Consider the following 18,170-nt stretch of genomic DNA (forward strand, 5'->3'; position numbering starts at 1 on the left):
GACAAGGCCTATTTGTTTTTCTTTAGCACAGTATTGAATTCCTAAATTGCTTCCTTGGTTCAAAAAGTTCTGATGCCATTTACATCGTGCCAGTAGCAAAACAAATTCAGGTACAGTAATCCTCCAAAATCTAATAATAGTGTGTCAACAGAAGAGGAAGACTGCATTTTTCACATTATGAATAATGCATTTTTAATATCATTTTCATTACTCAAGTCTAAAACTTACCATTTCAAAGTCCTCTTCAAAGCTTGGGTTTTATTTGTTTGGTTGGTTTACAAACGAATTGCTGTTTTGAACAAAAGAATTACCAAGGTCTGGGAAATATGCAGAAATCAACACGGTTCTGAAATTCAGAGGCCTTTCATACTTAGCACAATTGTTTACCATCATGCATTAACCTCTTTAACCTTAATGAATCTCAAGTTCACAGCAAAGAACACTATTCTTTCCTTTTCCCCTACTAAAGTCATGATTTCAGTCATCAGTTCCAGGTGTTGGCTTTTTAGTTGTTTGGGCAAAAGCTGAAGAGCCGCAAGAAAAATCTTCCATCACTACCCTTATCAAAATTTCCTCTACCAGGAGATCCTTTATAGACGTAGTTAAAGTGCAGTGATACTCATATTAAATCAAATGTTTGGAGATTTCAGAGAACTTTGAAGGTTGCAATCACTCTACCTTATGCTTTGATTCCATCAGATCTTATAAGCTAAGCACGGCCTGAGTCAGCACTTAGATGCAAATTTTCTAAGGAAAACCCCAGCTTCTATCATTTGATAGCTGGGACTCTTCCCACTGAGTCAGAATTGAACCAATACTGCAAGGGCACTGTACCACTAGAATTAACATTTTTTAGATGAAATTTAAAACTGATGTTTGGAGCTTGCAGTCATTAAAGATCTCATGGCACTCAACACCATACTCTCATATGGAGAAAAAACTGTGCCTTGACCAAATTCCAGTTGAGATAGTCACATTCTGCAATTTTAATTGAAAAAAAAAACATTATTCACCTCTTATCCTAATTGTTCTATAGAGCTGAGCTCTATTCAGCAGCTGACACGTTTCACCTCAGAGGTGGCTGCATTTCACGGACAGATGAAGTGATCCACATATTTCATTTTTGTATTAACATGGCAAAGTGTTTGGGGATGCCTAAAGATGAAAGGCACTATGACCCAGATCCTCGAAAGGTTTTTAAGCAGGACAAAAAAATTAAGTTACAGTGGAGTTAAGGGTGAGAGTACATATCAGAAACTTAAGGGCAAAAAGCATTACAAGGTTGCTATAATTATTCCATAGCTAAGCATTATAAACCCAAGAAATTCAGAATTAAAGTTACTGTTAAAAGAAATCCAAAACATATTAGGATATGGAAATGTTCTTTTAAAGCACCCAGACAATTCAGTGATGCCATGCAATCACAAAATGATTATGATTAAAGCATTTAAGCATTTATGGCTTCATAGCAGATGAAAACTAGTTTTAAAGACAGAAAGGCACCAGTCACTACCATTAAATGAGACTTTGGCCTGATGTACACCTAAAACTTATGTCAGCCTAGCTACGTCACTCAGAGGTATGAAAAGTTCACACCTCTTAAAGACCTAAATAAGCTGACCTAAGTGCCAGTGTAGACACCACTAAGGCTGACAGAAGCTGTAGCGCGTAGTGCACAGATACTCATAGATCAGAAAACAATCCCAGACCTTGTTAAAGTCAATGGCTGTGCCAAGCATTCTTTCAGGCTCAAAAGAAAGAGCAATCAAGCCCCTTTATGTAGTAAAAATAGATGGCAGCCGGGAGCTACCACCTGAGCCATTAAACCGCAAGGCAGGTCAGAACAAAGCCATGTGAACTGAGGGCATTTCCTGGCTGGCTATCAGCCTCAGGCTGTGAGTGTTGAAGGCAGAAAGTCAGAAGGGGTTGTGAGCCTCACCCTTAGAGGAAGCAGAGAAATGGAGCTTCTTAGAAACAGAACTTGCTGGAGGGGCAGACTTAGAGATTTCTGAGCAAGGAAGTTGCCTGCTGTTGTTCATTTGTACTGCATTCAGGGAGACAGGGCTTTGTGTACATTTTTTTGTAAATAAACAAACTTATGCCAAGCATATACCAGAACCATAGCACCAGTGTCTCATCCTAACTACCCTGCATGCAGTCACAGCATCTTTAAAGATCAGCAACCATTGGTCCAACTAAGGAATGAGTGAGAACTCTTAATACATGTGTTCAATCTTCCTCTGACAGCTGTCTCACTACAACCAATAGAATTGTTGCATGTAAATCAGCAGCAGAAGAATGGTGGTGATTGTGACATCAGAGACATCCCCCAATGGTCCTACTTATGTTAACCTGAGCTGTAGATCTGACCCTATCTGTAGCCTATATCATCAAAACAATTAGATCAAATCACCCTTAATAACTTAACTTAATTAAAAACTAATTTATTTAAATATAGTCGATGCACAACATTTCAATTTTTAAGTAGGTTTGAAGATTATATTATTAGGATAATTTGGGACAAAAAAATCCTGACAGATGCTAAATTCCTTAAAGAACCCAGTTTAATTGATTTGAACTCAAATTAATTAACAGGTTTCCTTTCAAATGCTCAGAAAAATAATTCTGTGCTCAAAAAGTGAGTGCTGTAAGATTGGGGAGAAGATGCTATACTTTTTATATATAATGAAGAGGCTGAATCTCTGCTTGCAGTGCAAAATAAAACTCAAGCTTAACTATAGAGTTGCGAGTGACTGACGCTCAATAGAAACTTGATCATTAACATCAAGTGCTAGTGAGTATATTCAACTTCTGCTCAAAGAAATGAACAACTGAGGAGCAGTACAACCTGCACCTGGGAAAGCTGGAGAGTGAAGGTCAGATTTAGATGTGGATAATCAGTACTTTCACGCTGCCACAAAAAAACATGATTTACACTGAGTTTTATTAATAAGATATCTGGAGCGGTACACAGAATCTTTCTGACTAATCCAATATATCCATTAGCAATGAATTCTCCCAGCCACAGTGTAACTTAAAAGAATGTGAGCAAATGTTGTCATCGCTCATCAGCTCCCAAGAGGCTATAGGAGGGGAACCTAGGTAATATAAAACATCCTCAGACAGCAAATCCAATTTTTTTTGGCTGTCATATGTGCTCTTTAAACTGAGGTGAAACTCTCAATGCTTGAACTATTTTATATCTAAAATATGGATTTAATTAAATAAAATATGGACTTAGTTTTGTTATTATTAAAAACAATTTGTTACTTTATAGCACTTTTCATCAAAGGTCTTTTATTGGTTTACACAAACATTAACTAATTAACCCTAGAACATACCTATGAAGATAGCTTCAGTAAGAACTAGTATCCCAATTCGGAAAGGGAAACAGAGGCTGAAAGGTTGTCACCTAAAGTCATGCAGAGGCAGTGGGGATTCTGCCATTGGGGAAAGTGGAGCCAATGCCACCACAATGAAGAAAAAGAAAAGTCAGAAAATAAAAGCAAACCTAAATTAATTTTACCTTCAACCCTGTGCTCCATTCACACCTGCTATCTTTACTGATTGGCTCTTCAGTTTAATTAAGAATGTGGAAGCAGCTGCTCCGCTGCCCCAGAATGTACACTGCACATTCCAGTCCTGGGCTCCAAAGTACCAACAAGTCCTCACTGAGCAGTCAAGCAACCCAGCAGAAGACTGAGTTGCATTTGCAAAAGTAGTCCTAATTCATAAACACAGATGCAGCTAATGTGAGTTAGTGTCCCACCTGAATACCAGCCAATGAGTTTTTCTCCATTCTCCATTGTTTGTAATATCTTTTCCATAGCTTGAAAATAGGAAAATATAATGTGCTTACCCAAAATTTCTTTTTTTCTTTTTTCTGGTCCCCAGTCTGCTTGCAGTTCAGGGGCAAAAGCTCTAACCCGTGATAAAAGTCTGTCTTTCATGGGATCTTCAACCTGGCAGGATACCACACCTTAGCTCACATAGTCCCTGGTCATGCACCCAGTGTACCACAGCTGAAACAAATGCTACAGGTGTAGGGGCATCAGCAGCTTAGGTTCTATGGCTCTAGCATCAGGAAACTGTAAGCTCTTTGGGGCAGAGACTGTCTCTTTGTCATATGTTTGTGCTGCGCCTAGCACAATGGGGTCTTGATCCAGTTCTCAGGCTCCTAGGTGTACTGAAATGCAAACAATAAGTACTCTCCATATGCCTCTGCCACCACACTCCTCCAACCATGCCTCTGTGACCCACTTCTCCCAGCTAACTGCCATAGATGCCTCCCCGGTTGACTCCATCACCCCCCTAAACAGGAGGAAAAAAGCAACAGCAGACACACCATTAGCAGATTCACCACACTGCCCCCTCCTAACCCATCGTTGTTCAGTTGATTCATTACACTGTCAATCACTGGTTTGAGCGTACATGCCCTTCCCGTCAAAAAGCCAGCCAGATGTTATGGAATGTACAGATATACAGTAAAATCTTCTATAGTATCATATGGTTTGCCTACTTTTTTTATCCCTTTCCACGAGACGTCTGACTCTTTGGTTTACAACAAATATGAAAGTCTGAAAACTTGTTTATGATCCCAATTTACTCCACTGGAAGGAGAGGTTTTTCATGCTCAAAAGTAATTACTCCAGATTAAAATCAAGTGATGCATTGCCAATTAAAGAAATTACTGAAGTTCAAGATAAGAAGGATTTCATTTTTTACACTGTTGGCTTGAATTCCCCTAAAATATTGCCATGCCACATTTTTCCTTCAACTCATGTAACATCTGGACTATCTATAATGTCTTATTATGCCTCATATTACTAATAGTGGTTGTGGAAAGACTTGAGTTATTACTCAAAGCGTTCTAAAGCTCACCCTGTCTTTGGATTGTGATCAGGCAAGTTTTTTGGGAGTTTTATTTATTTATTTATTTGTGTATTTTAAGTTTTAACATTATCAGAAGCAGTTTCCTCTTCTATCTGAAGAGCTATCATTTGTGATATTATGACTTCACAAAACCAAAGGCAATTAGTGTCCACATCATTAATCAGGCACGTGAAGCTAAGTAAAAATAGCCTACATTCGAATCCTTAATGCAGAGGCCCCCAAACTTTTTGTCACACTCCCTCTTGTCCATAGTGGACTCTATCCACACACACACACCTCCCCCAGAGATGTAGTCGGGAGCTGGGGTTGGGGCCACAGTCAGGGTCGGGGACTGAGGTTGGGCCGGGAGTGAAGCCACAGCCAAAGCCAGACATAGGGCTGGGCCAGGAGTTGGAGCTGCAGTTAGGGTCGGTAGTGGAGCTGCAGCCGGGACCAGAAGCAGGGCTGGGGCCAGGAGCTGGGGCCTGAGGCCGGAGCTGCACTGGGGCCGGGAGGAGAGCTACGGCTGTGAGCATGGCCAGGATCCGGAGCTGCAGCCCCACAGTTTGGGGACCTTGGCTTTAATGGGTAATTAACAATCAGCGACAGTATCAGAAAAGAGGGTCCTAGGATAATCCAGTAGGTTCCTAACGGTCTAAGGCAATGTTTCTCAACCCGTAGCACACGGGCTGCTTGCGGCCCAATCAACACAGTTATGGCCCATGTGAAATCATCAGGGCCATACAGGTGGTATATATATTGTGTGGATGTGGCCCACATAATACAGAGAGAGCTGTACATGCGGCCCACAATGGTAAATAGGCTGAGAAGCACTGGGCTACGGATATATGTACACTACAAGGGCTACGGCAGCACAGCTGTACAGCAGACACTTATTACAGCAATGGAAGGGGTTGGTCCATCGCTGTAGTAAATCCACCCCCTGAAGAGACAGTACTTAGCACGAGCAACGTCTATACTGGGGCTAAGGTCAATTTATATATGTCTCTCAGGGGCGTGAGTTTTTCACACCTCTGAGACGTGTAACTAGGTTGGCCTAAGTTTTAGTTGTAGACCAAGCCTGAGTGATCTGTAATAATGAGAACTTTCCTTGTGTCTGTATAACATGCCCATAATTGTAATAAAAAACAAATAGGTAGTTAAGATATAAATTACAGAGTAAATACAGTAGAGAATAAGAGCCAGAATCTAAGTAAAGTAGAACTGCTTGTAACTGGAGAATGTTTAAGAATTTCCCATGTAAGTCAACTATGCAAATGTATTTTTATCAGCTAGAATAAAAGAATGGTACTTGGTATTCATTACCTTTCATCCTCAGTTAAGTAAGTTATTCAGTTACCACTGAGCAACCTCAAAATCCCTTACAGAGATCTGAGGCGTTCCTGTAATAATCTTAAACCCACCACACACACACCTAATGCCCCACATCACCATGAGGGGCAGGACAGAACTAATCTAGACGTTTAGCTGGCAGGACTCGCTGCTAATCTTGATTTACCTTCATTTCCTTTCATTCTTCTTAAGTAACAGGAATCTGTTTTGAGTTAAAAGCAATTTATTTATGTAATTGTTCAGGGACATTTGTCATTTTGCATCAGGGAAAAATATTTTATTTCCTTGTTTTTCACATGCTCCCCCCCCCCCTTTTTTTTTTTTTTTAAACACAAGCAAAACAAAAAAAAAAAAAAAAAAAAAAAAGGCAAAATGTTTTAAAACCAGTATGTGGCTCTAAAGTGCTAGAAGCCAGGAAATTCAGAGTTAAGGTTTAATTACATACCCACTCTCTCTCACTCTCTCTTTGCTAGAGCTTGTTGTTGGCCCTTACAATCTGGGTGTTTGCTCATGACATTCACACTCCTCATTCTTTTCATACATGATTACTTACTGGCCACTGCTTTGCCAACCATTGCGTTTCCTTGCAGTAAATTCTTACATATCCTGAGAAAAACTACAAGATTGACTTCATCCAGGTCACCTGCTGCTTATAGAGGTCCACGACGTGGGTGGGGAATGAGAAAGATGGCATTATTATACATGCACAAACCATTACAGCCACCAGCAATTACCTACTTACTCTGATGGGGATTAGCAGCTACAATGGCTCCTATAACCACTAGAGGATCCCCTGAGGAGCTTATGGGGTTGGATCCCTTGGCTTTACAGCTGATTTACACTGTCCGGGCCATATAAAGTAGCCAGGGCAGGACTCTAAATCTAGCCCAGGCTCTGTGAAACCTCGTCCAATAAATCTTGGTCTAATCTTAGGGGTGAGAAAAGAATTCGTCCCATAAAGCTGCATGCAGATGGTTTAATTTAAAAGCTTCTCATTTCTAATGGGCCCTTACCTCTTCAAAGTTGTCTCTGTTCTAGCAGTCTCAGGCAGCGGGCTACCATACTTTGGTGACCTGGTGAACAAAGAAACTGCTGTCAAAGTCACTTCCTATTATAACACCTCTTAGTAACACTAAGTAACGTGCCCAGCCCCTAGAGACATCAGAGAACTCAAATGTGTCAATCTTCACCTGTCATGTAATCAGTGGGACATAGACTGATTTATAAAGCGAAAAAATCACTATTAAAAAAAATCTGTTCACAGAAATGTTATTGATCTGGTTTTGTCTCTGCTAATTTATGAGTTAATTATTGTTAGTGCCTTTTGCTCTACAAGATGTCATACTATTTAATAACAGATAGTTAAAAAGACAAAAGGTCTGTTCCTCTGTGAGAGGGATGGAAAGAATTAAGTGCAAATACAAGCCCTGCTAACACATATTTATTCTGCACTGAGCTGTACAGATGGAGGTAAAATAATAAGAATGTTTGACAGAGAATAATCACTTGCAAAGAAAGCAATCAATAGCTGTTGTATAATTTGTTTTTCATTCAGCTGCATCTCAGAGCAAGGGAACTGTTTGTTCTATTAAAAATGCTTATTTTAAATCTCCTTTTGGGAGTAAAAAAAAAAGTTTTCCCCCCAAGCCTGCTTTAAAAATCAATCTCCGCTGCAAAAGAGCAAAAAACTGGAAAGATTTTTCAAACCCCATGGTTTTGTATTTCACTTGAAGTTAAACAAATGCAGCTTTTTGACATAAACATGTAATGCCAGATTGCCACTTCTGCTGTTACATGATGGAGATAATTGATTCTAGAACATGGTAATTTTCAAGAACTGTTAGTGTTACGAATTGCATATTCCAATAAATGAGCATTATGAAAAATTAATGGCATCCAGCGTGCCGTTATTGTAGAACCCTTTGGGCTTTAAGGTGGAGATAATTTCAATTATTTAAAAATAATAATAAAGGAAGACCTTGATTATTTTTATCTGGTTTTTAAGGTTGTATGCTGTTCCTGTTACAGTAGGTAAATGTAAGTTTTTAATCTATTGTCATAAGGCTCAAAAGATAAGCTTGCTAACAGGTATGTCAATATCTTTGCACACATGTAGGTTATTAGAGTTCTCCACACAAACTTTAATTATTCTTTTTGCAGACTGAAATGTGGTCTTTAGTAGCAACAGATTTAGTATGCTTTTTTTCCCTTAATTTAAAACGTTGGCTTAAATTACTTGGTTTTAAATATCCTTTTGGTTTATAGTGATAACTAAGGTTACAATATAGAAATAGACTATATCTCAGTTCTGGTCATAGTATGAGAATACACTAAACTGTTCAAAGGAATGATGCGGCCCCATTATTTTATTATTTTACACAAAATTTGAAAACTGGAGGGTTTTTCAATGCTCTCAGCGTTGGCCTAACTCTTTTCCCATTTAACTCAATGGAAAAAAGTATGGTCCAATAGTTAGACCCAAGTATAATTCCCTGCTCCACCACAGATTTCCTGCCTGACCAGGGGCAGGTCACTTAATCTCTCAGGCCCAGATACTCATAGGCAGTTAAGACTTATCTGCCAAAGAGCTGGACCTCAGTTCCACATCTATCGATGGGGATAACAGCACTTCCCTACCTCACTGAGGGGTGCTGCGCATAAACGCACAATAAAGGTTGTGAGGTGCTCAGATATTACAGTAATGGTGGCCAAATACATACCTAAGAGAAAGAGAGATTTTACAGTGTATGAACTCATTTTGTACAGGTGGGGCAGCAAGCCACTGCCCTGCCACAAATGAAGTCTGAGACTCAAGCCAAGCAGCCATAGTATCTACAAAGCAATCGCAGCGCTGAGTGAACACTTCAGGTACAGAACAATTAAAACACACAAATCAAAAATCCAAAGGGATCCGATTAAAATGGGTGCGATGGAAAAGATTCCTACACAGGAGCCACCCAGATTCAAGGTAACACACACACACACACACACACACACACCCCTTGTGCAGTTCATTAATGCTTTTATTAAGCTCTGAGTAGTTTTCTAGATCAGCTGGGGCTGCTTTGGGAGCAGTGCTCCAAACACAATACCCCCACGCGAGCCCTTTATATTAATGAAGCTGGTATTTCCTCCCAGAGGCAGACATACTGTTTGAAACACACCTGAGTATTAACCACATTTAATGACACTGCTACTGACTCAGCCCATGTCTGCGCTGCAGGCCCTCATCAGAAACAATAAACCTTTCCAGTGAATCAAACTGTGTTTCAGGGGAATTAGGCTCACTGAAACAAATGGGAGACCTTTGATTGACTTGAGCAGCCTTTGGATCAGGCCCTGTATTCCCCTCACCATGCAGCCACTTGTTCAAGCCATACAAAATAGGAGGTACCTGGCACAAACCAGCAGAGGCAAAATTCAGATTGAAATAACCAGTGACCATGCTTTCCTGATTCCCTGGAGAGATTTAGGTTCCTGGGGAAGAGTGTACCACTGGATCAGAGAAGACTGCAATTTCTCCATGATGTTGTTTTTCATCCTGGCACTTCATATGCCAGGAGCTCATGAGGAAACATGGTGAGAAATGAGTTTGTTTTATTGTATTCAGTTGTATCGCTGCTGATGCAAGGGGGATTACTAGCAATAAGCTACCGAAATGGAAGGCTGAGTGGTATGCTGCTGAAATTCTTATTTAATTTAGGTACAGATAATATGTACTTGTCCAAAGGTAGCTTACTGTTCTTCTCACATTTTATATGTAATTTGATACAGGCCATATGACATATTTTTAGATATAGTCACTGGGATTGTTTGAGGAAAGCTCAATTCCCCGTACATCAGTGCTCCTTAATTTCTAGCCTCCTCTCCCACTCACACACACACAGTTGAATTCCAACTCCCAGACCCCTGCAGTATCACAAAGGTCATAGACAGGTATCCATGAGAAGCCCCTGGCTTGAGATAGTGCCACTGGTTGCTAGTGGGGTCCCTTCATTCTAGTTATAACACACTTCTGAAGCCACTGAAGAAACAAAGGTGACACACAAAGAAACATATTCCCCTTTTCATGTTATATGCTGCCATCTGGGGGCCCTATCTGGGTTAACCAAGGCATTTATTAAACAGTAGGCACTGACATCCGTTTGGGGCAGCCATAAAGCTGTCTGGACAGTGATCATTTCTGTTTCTGGCAGGGATCTATTTCAGTTCCAGAAATTATCACTCTGATTCACTGTTACAGAAATGTTACATGTGTTATCTCTTGAATGAGTAAGACTGACATATTTCTAATTTCTCTTTCCTCTAATAGCTATGACATCAACGCATTTCAACATTTCTGCAGTTACTAAGCACAAACAACAGCAATCTACGTCTCTCTATTCTCTTAAGAACATAAGAACAGCCATACTGGGTCAGACCAATGGTCCAGCTAACCCAGCATCCTGTCTTCCGAGAGTGGCCAATGCCATGTACTTCAGAAGGCGTGAACAGAACAGGCAATCATCAAGTGATCCAGCCCCTGTTGCCCATTCCCAGTTTCTGGCAAACAGAGGCTAGGGACACTTCAGAGCGTGGTTTGCTAATAGCCATGGACCTATCCTCCATAAACTTATCTTGGTCTCTTTTTAACCCTGTTATAGTTGGGATTATGTCTTCCAATGTGCATTACTCTGTGTTTATCACCATTGAATTTCATCTGCCATTTTTTTGCCCCATCACCCAGTTTTGTGAGATCCCTTTGTAACTCTTTGCAGTCTGCTTTGGACTTAACTATATTGAGTAGTTTTGTATCATCTGCAAATTTTGCCACTTCACGGTTTCTTCTACAGTCCAGTCCCATTAATGTCACAAAATCAGGTCTGTTTTTTATCATGTCAAATGTAAAGGTGGTGTTTGGGATGGATGAAACCCTGAACCAGGAACTCTCCCCCTGCCATTAAATAATCACCGGGGTTCAACCTCAGGTCAGAAAGAACCAGATCTTATCTGACAACACAACCGATGATACCTTGATGACATCCCCAGGGGCTTCTGTATCCAGTTAATCTGGATCAGGGACTTCCGAGAAAAAAAAAAACCCGACTCCCGAACAGGAAAGAGTTCTCAGCAATATGGCAGGGGGCTCAGAGAGCATTGCAAATTAATCCGTGAAAAAGGAGGCCTTGTTGCTGGCACTTGCCGCTCTGGAAATTCCATGGCAGGTAAGATGATGCCGTATAGCAGCGTTCTCTATAGCATCTAATGCTTCAGAGCTCTATTATCTATTAGTAATCCTGGTAGTAGTCAAGCATAATGAAGTACCCTTCACTGCTCACTGTAAACAAATCCATCCTTGGATTAGGTCAAGGTCTGTTGGCTTTTTTATGAGTCACAAGTGAGCCTCTCTGATGGCTGGTTAAGAATACACTGGAGATGCCACATTGTTTTATGGAATCCTTGACTTCAAGCTTGCCCTCTACAGAGTATTACGATTCCTACATAGGCATGCCTCAGCATATACGAGCTAGCATTACAAGGGGCCTCTCTTTAGTTATGATGCTAACTCCACTGCCTCTTTTGTACAAAATCAGCTGATCTCTCTAGGTGTTGTATTTATAAACAATGATTAAATGCTCAGTTACGTTCACTTGCTAATAATTGTATTTAACCCTTATGCATACGATCCTCCCTCCTGCAGCACCATCACAAACCTACCATTTTCAAAGAGATGAGGAGGCCCTGAAGAGCAGGTAATAAAAGGAGTAGGTAATAAAAATTCCCACTGGGCTCTTTATCCTTCCTCTAAAGCTGTGCCTTCACTAGTAAAACAAATGATAGCAATAGCCCCAGTTTATCTAAAGAGAGGATTTGGTTCACCTCAACTGAGAGGCCTTCATGATAGAATGAGTAATAGGGGATCTGAATAAGAAGTAGAGGAAGACACTACTCATTGGGCCAGAGAAAGAGACAGCAAGAACGAAGATTCTGTAGTCCAGTGGTTAGGGCTAAATGCTCTAACCAGCATGCTAGAAGTTCTAAGGTTGGCAGCAGCAGTACCATTACCACCACCTTGGGCCAGATTTTGGATGGGACCCGATTCAGTCGATGGCTTCTGAGCACATCTACGAGACTGGGCCCCACACGTGACCTGGTGGCTGAATGCCTATCTTCCCCTATCATGGATCACGCTGAGGCTTCCATGTGAGATAGGTGTCCAGACACCTAGAGTAAGACATCAGTGCACAGGCCCAGAGGTAGAAACACAGGCACTGTGGGAACTTTTACCCTGAAACATAGGCACCGAGTGAATTTAAGCATCGACAGCGTTCAGCAGTGGATTGCAGTGGAACCTAAAACTGTGACTTAGGCACCTAAACCCAGACATAAGTGCCTAAATACCTTTGTGGGTAGGGGCCTGTCATCTTGTACAAGGTTAATGCATTTGACTTGCATCCATCTGCCATTAAGCCAGGGTAGCTCAGCCAATTACAACTGGTATAGAAAGGTACAGCATGCATCCAGTACTTTGCCTGATAGTGAATGAATGTGCCTGAGGCAAAAAACTTCCAGAACCCCACTGGCTTTTTTGAGGGCTTGGGGTAAGCTCTCCGCTATTAGAGTAAGAAAAAAAATTGCCGGTGCCTGTCAAAACCGTCATTCTATGGAGAAATTCTATCTGAAATTTACAAGCCGGGCTCCCAGGAGCAGCTCTAACAGGCTGCAATTCTAATCCACGCTAGCAGAATTACTAATGCTAGGGATGACATTTTATTTGAAACAATCATCAGCCCTAACAGCCACATCCTTCAGCTTGCTTAGTATTTTGACATACACAAAACCCATCTACAGTGGCTTCAACCCATTTAATCAATTCTATCCCCTCCCCACAAATTGCTTCTGAGACCACATCAGCATGCACAAGCATAAAAAGAGTGCCCTACAATCATCCAGATAGAGCCTTCTCTTGCTGTAGGGGTCAGTTTCAGCAATAACCACTACATCTTAATCTACAGAACAGAAACCTCCCCAGATCAGACCCACCAACGGATTCAGTGGGTTTGACTTTCTTCTCTCTGACACCAGTGTAAACCAGGAGTAACTCTGCTGAAGTACATGGACTTATGCTCCCTAAAACTGGTGTGAAAGCCTCATGTCTCCCATCTTGGAAAGAGAAAAGTGAAGTATGTCAAGCATCTCATTGCCAAGGCAGGTCAATAAGGTTATAACAGACTCTAGTGAGCATGCCCACAAGCTGCAGCCAAGTGACATTCAAGGCAGCAAAATTTCCTTACCTTTGAAAACAGAGATGTTATTCTGATCTTTATAACCAAATGCTTCTCTGATCAGTTTAAGTGATGAACAAGCAGAACAGCAGCAACTGGAAATGGCTTTTGGAGAATAGTTTCTTATCTCTTAGGTCAATAATCAATATCAGTGGTGATCAGCAGATAAAACACCGCTACCAATTAAGGGGAGCGATCTTTCATATGTCTATATGGCCAGATTCTCCAGTGATACCACACGGCTGGCAGAATCCGTCGACAACTGAATATTTACATTTTAGCTTTCCTCATTCATCTGACCATTAATACTTTGCAGCTCTTTGCACAGACCCGCTTGGAGGAAAAGCAAGGCTCATGAAAACCATAAAATTGCATTTCCAAACACTCGTTTTCAAAAAAAGAGATTACATTTGGCTTTCCCCTATATCGGATGCACAGCAAACAGTGCTTTCAAAGTCCCTAACAGTGAAGCAAGAGTGGTCTCTTGTGGAAGCACATCACATCTACAACATTAATACTAAATGTAATACATTAGAATACAGGTGACCTGAAAATCTTATCCCTTTCTGTATTCACTCTCTGATTTTATTGGTTTGTAAATGGGATAGTTGGAAAAACCATTCACTCACCACTTCCAAAACGTTTGAGGTTCTCTCTCATGTTGTAAGGTTTTAAGACCCAGATTTGTAAAACGATTTAGGCATTGCTGGGCTCAACATTGCCCAAATCATTTTCAAAAGGGATTTAAACACTTCAGAGTCTAAATCTCATCAACTGTCAATGGGATTTTGGCTCATAAATACCTAAATCCATTTTGAAAATGATATTTAGGCTCCTAAATCAGTTAGGTGTTGCAATTCTGAACACAAATCTGGGCCAAACTCTTTAACCATACATGGCCTTCATTTTCTCAAGTCTCTAGGAAAATTGCAAGCTAGAAAAAACAAGGTTTCTTACCAGTAACTGTTGTTCTTCGAGATGTGTTGCTCATGTCCATTCCAATACAGGTGAGTGCACGCCACCATGCATGGGTTCCTGGAACTTTTTTCCCCCTAGCAGACCCCGTAGGGTCGGCTCTGGTGCCCCCTGGAGTCCCGCGCACATGCCACAGTATATGAAGCACAGCCAACCCTTTCTGCCAACTCCGACAGCGGGGACGGAGGCTGGGTTGTGGAATGAAAATGAGCAACACATCTCAAAGAACAACAGTTACTGGTAAGTAACCATGTTTTCCTCTTTGAGTGATTGCTCATGTCCATTCCAATATAGGTGATTAAAAACAATACCTTGGCAGTGGGTAGGAGTTACTGGTGAGCTTCCCTCAGCACGGCTCTGCCGAAAACTACGTCCTCTCTTGCCTGCTGAACGGTGGCGTAGTGGGACATGAAGGTGTGCACCGACGACCACGTGGCGACTCTGCAGATGTCCTGCAGGGGCACTCTCTCCAGGAAGGCCACAGAGGAGGCCTGAGCCAAGGTTGAGTGCGCTATGATGGCACCCGGAAGTGGCACATTCGCCTGCTCATAGCAGCACTTGATGCAGGAAGTGATCCACGTGGAGATGCGCTAGGAGGAGACAGGTGATCCTTTCATCCAGTCAGCCACTGCGACAAAGAGCTGCGTCCATTTCCGGAATGGCTTTGTCCTCTCGATGTAGTAGGCCAGGGCTCGTCTCACGTCCAGCGAATGCCATCTCTGCTCCCCCTCCGAACCATGTGGTTTGGGAAAAAACACAGGGAGAAAGATATCTTGGTTATAATGAAATTGGGAAACCACCTTGGGCAGGAAGGCTGGATGTGGCCTCAACTGCACCTTATCCTTATACAATACCGTATAAGGGGGCTCTGAGGTCAAGCCTCTAATCTCGGAGACCCTCCTAGCTGAGGTAATGGCCGCCAGGAAGGCTACCTTCCATGAAAGGATGAGCAGAGGGCATGAAGCCATGAGCTCAAAGCAGGGGCCTGTGAGTCTGGAGAGGACCAGGTTGAGATCCCAGGGAGGCACCGGGTTTCAGACCTGCAGATAGAGCCTCTCCACCCCCTTGAGGAACCTGACCAACATGGAATGCGAAACAGGGATCTCCCTTCTAGCAGCTGATGGAAGGCCGAGATGGCCGCCAGGTGAACCCTCAGAGAGACCAACACCAGGCCCTGAAGCTTTAGCTGGAGAAAATACTCCAGGATCACCTGGATAGGAGAGAGGCTGGGCGGAATACCCCGGGACTCCGCCCAACAGGTAAACCACCTCCACTTAGCCCAATACACGACCTGCTGCCCAGAACTTGTTGGACCTGTGCCGAGCAGACTCTTTCTCCCTCCGTCAGCCACAGAGCCTTCAGGCCATGAAGTGCAGGGAGTCCAGGTCCAGGTGCAACAGTCGACTACAGGCTTGGGAGAGAAGGTCATGCCGTCTTGAGAGCTCCATGGATGGGGCGATTGACAGGTCCATCAGCACACTGAACCAACGTTGTCTTGGCCAGGTCGGGGCAATGAATATCACATCCACCCTGTCCCTCTTGATTTTCAGGAGGGCCTTGGGCAGGAGCGGAATAGGAGGGAAAGCGTACATGAGGGTCCCCCTCCATTCAATGAGGAACACGTCAGATACCGAGCCTGACTCGCAACCCTGGAACGAGCAGAACTTCGGGCACTTCTTGTTCCAAGACAACACGAACAAGTCCAGTTGGGGAACACCCCACTTGCGAAAGATCAAATTCACCACCTCTGGGTGCAATGACCAGTCATGGTGGGGTAGAAATGACCTGCTGAGGCTATTTGCCTCATCATTCCTCACCCCCAGAAGGTGAGAGGCAGACAAGTAGAAGTCATGCCTCACTGTAAAGTCCCACAGGATGGCTTCCTGGCATATAAAACATGGCTGCGGTGTTGTCTATCAGCACCTGCACCACCCTGCCCACCAGGAACCTGAGGAACACCTTGCATGCTAGTCTGATGGCCCTGAGTTTTTATATTGATGTGCAGGCACCTCTCCTCCTCCGTCCAGAGCACCTGAGTGTCCAGGTTGGCACGGATATGGGCTCCCCACCCCACATCTGAAGCATCGGAGATCAGGGTGACCGACGGGGCCCGATCTCTGAAGGGGATGCCTCTCATCACTGCCCTGGGAGTCCACCACCAGTTTAGGGAAGCCAGGACTGATGGGGGAACCGTGGCCACCCTGTTCAAGGGGTATCTGCTCAGCACATATACCGAGGCCAACCACACCTGGAGCGACCTGAGCCTCAGGTGAGCTAGCCACACTACGTATATGCAGGCCGCCATGTGGCCTAACAGCTGTAGGCAGTGCCTGGCTGTTGTTGTGGGGCACATGGGGCACCGGTGCAGCTGGGCGATAATCGCAGCCATAGCCTTGAACCGAGGTTGCAGGAGGAAGCGTCTGGCCTGGGAAGTGTCCTGGGTGGGCCCCAATGAATTCTATACGCTGCACCGGGGTTAGTGTCGATTTCTGCTCATTTCTGACTAGTCCCCGCCTGCTGCATGTGGCACAGGTGAAGGCCACACTGTTCTGCATGTAGGACCAGGAGCTGCCCCTGATTAACCAGTCATCCAGGTACGGGAAGATCTGCACACCCCTGCGCCTTAGGTGAGCCACAACCACAGCCATGCATTTGATGAACACCCTGGGGGCTGTTGAGAAGCCAAAGGGTAGGGCTGTAAATTGGTAATGGGCCCCAGCCAAAGTGAAACGGAGGAAACGCCTGTGGCTGGGGAATATAGACACATGGAAGCATGCATCCTTCAGGTCGAAGGTGGAATACCAGTCTCCTGGATCCAGCGCAAGGATAATGGAGGCTAGGGAGACCCTGTGAAAGCTGAGCTGTTTGATGTATTTGTTTAGACGACGCAGGTCTAACACGGGTCTCAGACCTCCCTTTGCCTTGGGGATGAGGAAGTACCTGGAATAGAATGCCTTCCCGTTCTTGTTTTGGGAGACCATTTCCACCACCCCCATGTCAAGGAGGGTGACTATCTCCTGCAAGAGGAGTTGCTCGTGAGAGGGGCCCCTGAAAAGGGACAGAGGGGGAGGGTTGTTGGGGGGGGAGGGGGGAGAGGAGAGTGACATGAATTGCAGGGCGTAGCCCCGGAGAACTATTCCAAGGACCCAACAGTCCGATGCAATGCTTGCCCATTCAGCATAGAAGGGCCTTAGTCTGTTTAGGAAGGGGCAGGGCGGATTCAGGGAGACGGTAAGGGTGCCACCCTCGGGCACACCATCAAAATTGCCCCTTTCTTATTGCCCAATCCCTTAGGGGGCCCCTGCTGGGAGGCTGGGGACGAGCTAGGGAGCTGATTTTGCCTTCCAAACCTCCTGTTTCTGTCCCTGCCCCTATGGGGCTGAAAGGGCAGAGGTGGGGACCTCGGTTGCTGCTGTACCTGGAGATGCGACTGCCACCTAGAAGCCGGGGCAAAGGCCCAAGCACTTGAGACAGCGATCGTGGGGGTCACTAAGCGGGAAAGCCTTCCCACAGGAGGCGCAAGGCTTAAAGCCAAGTGACCCGGGCATAGCCCGGCCACCCTAAGCCCTTGAGGGCTTCTAATCTACTCTAACTAACTCTACTTAACTACTTAACTAACTAAGACAATAACAACAAAGTTCAATAAGGGGAATGGTACTTGCTAAGAGCAAGAGTCATTCCAGCAACCATCACGGGTGGAAAGAA

Source organism: Emydura macquarii, unplaced genomic scaffold (genome assembly GCF_026122565.2).
Source record: "Emydura macquarii macquarii isolate MOO-44397 ecotype Brisbane River unplaced genomic scaffold, CSIRO-AGI_Emac_v2 contig_968, whole genome shotgun sequence".
Lineage (NCBI taxonomy): Eukaryota > Metazoa > Chordata > Testudines > Chelidae > Emydura > Emydura macquarii.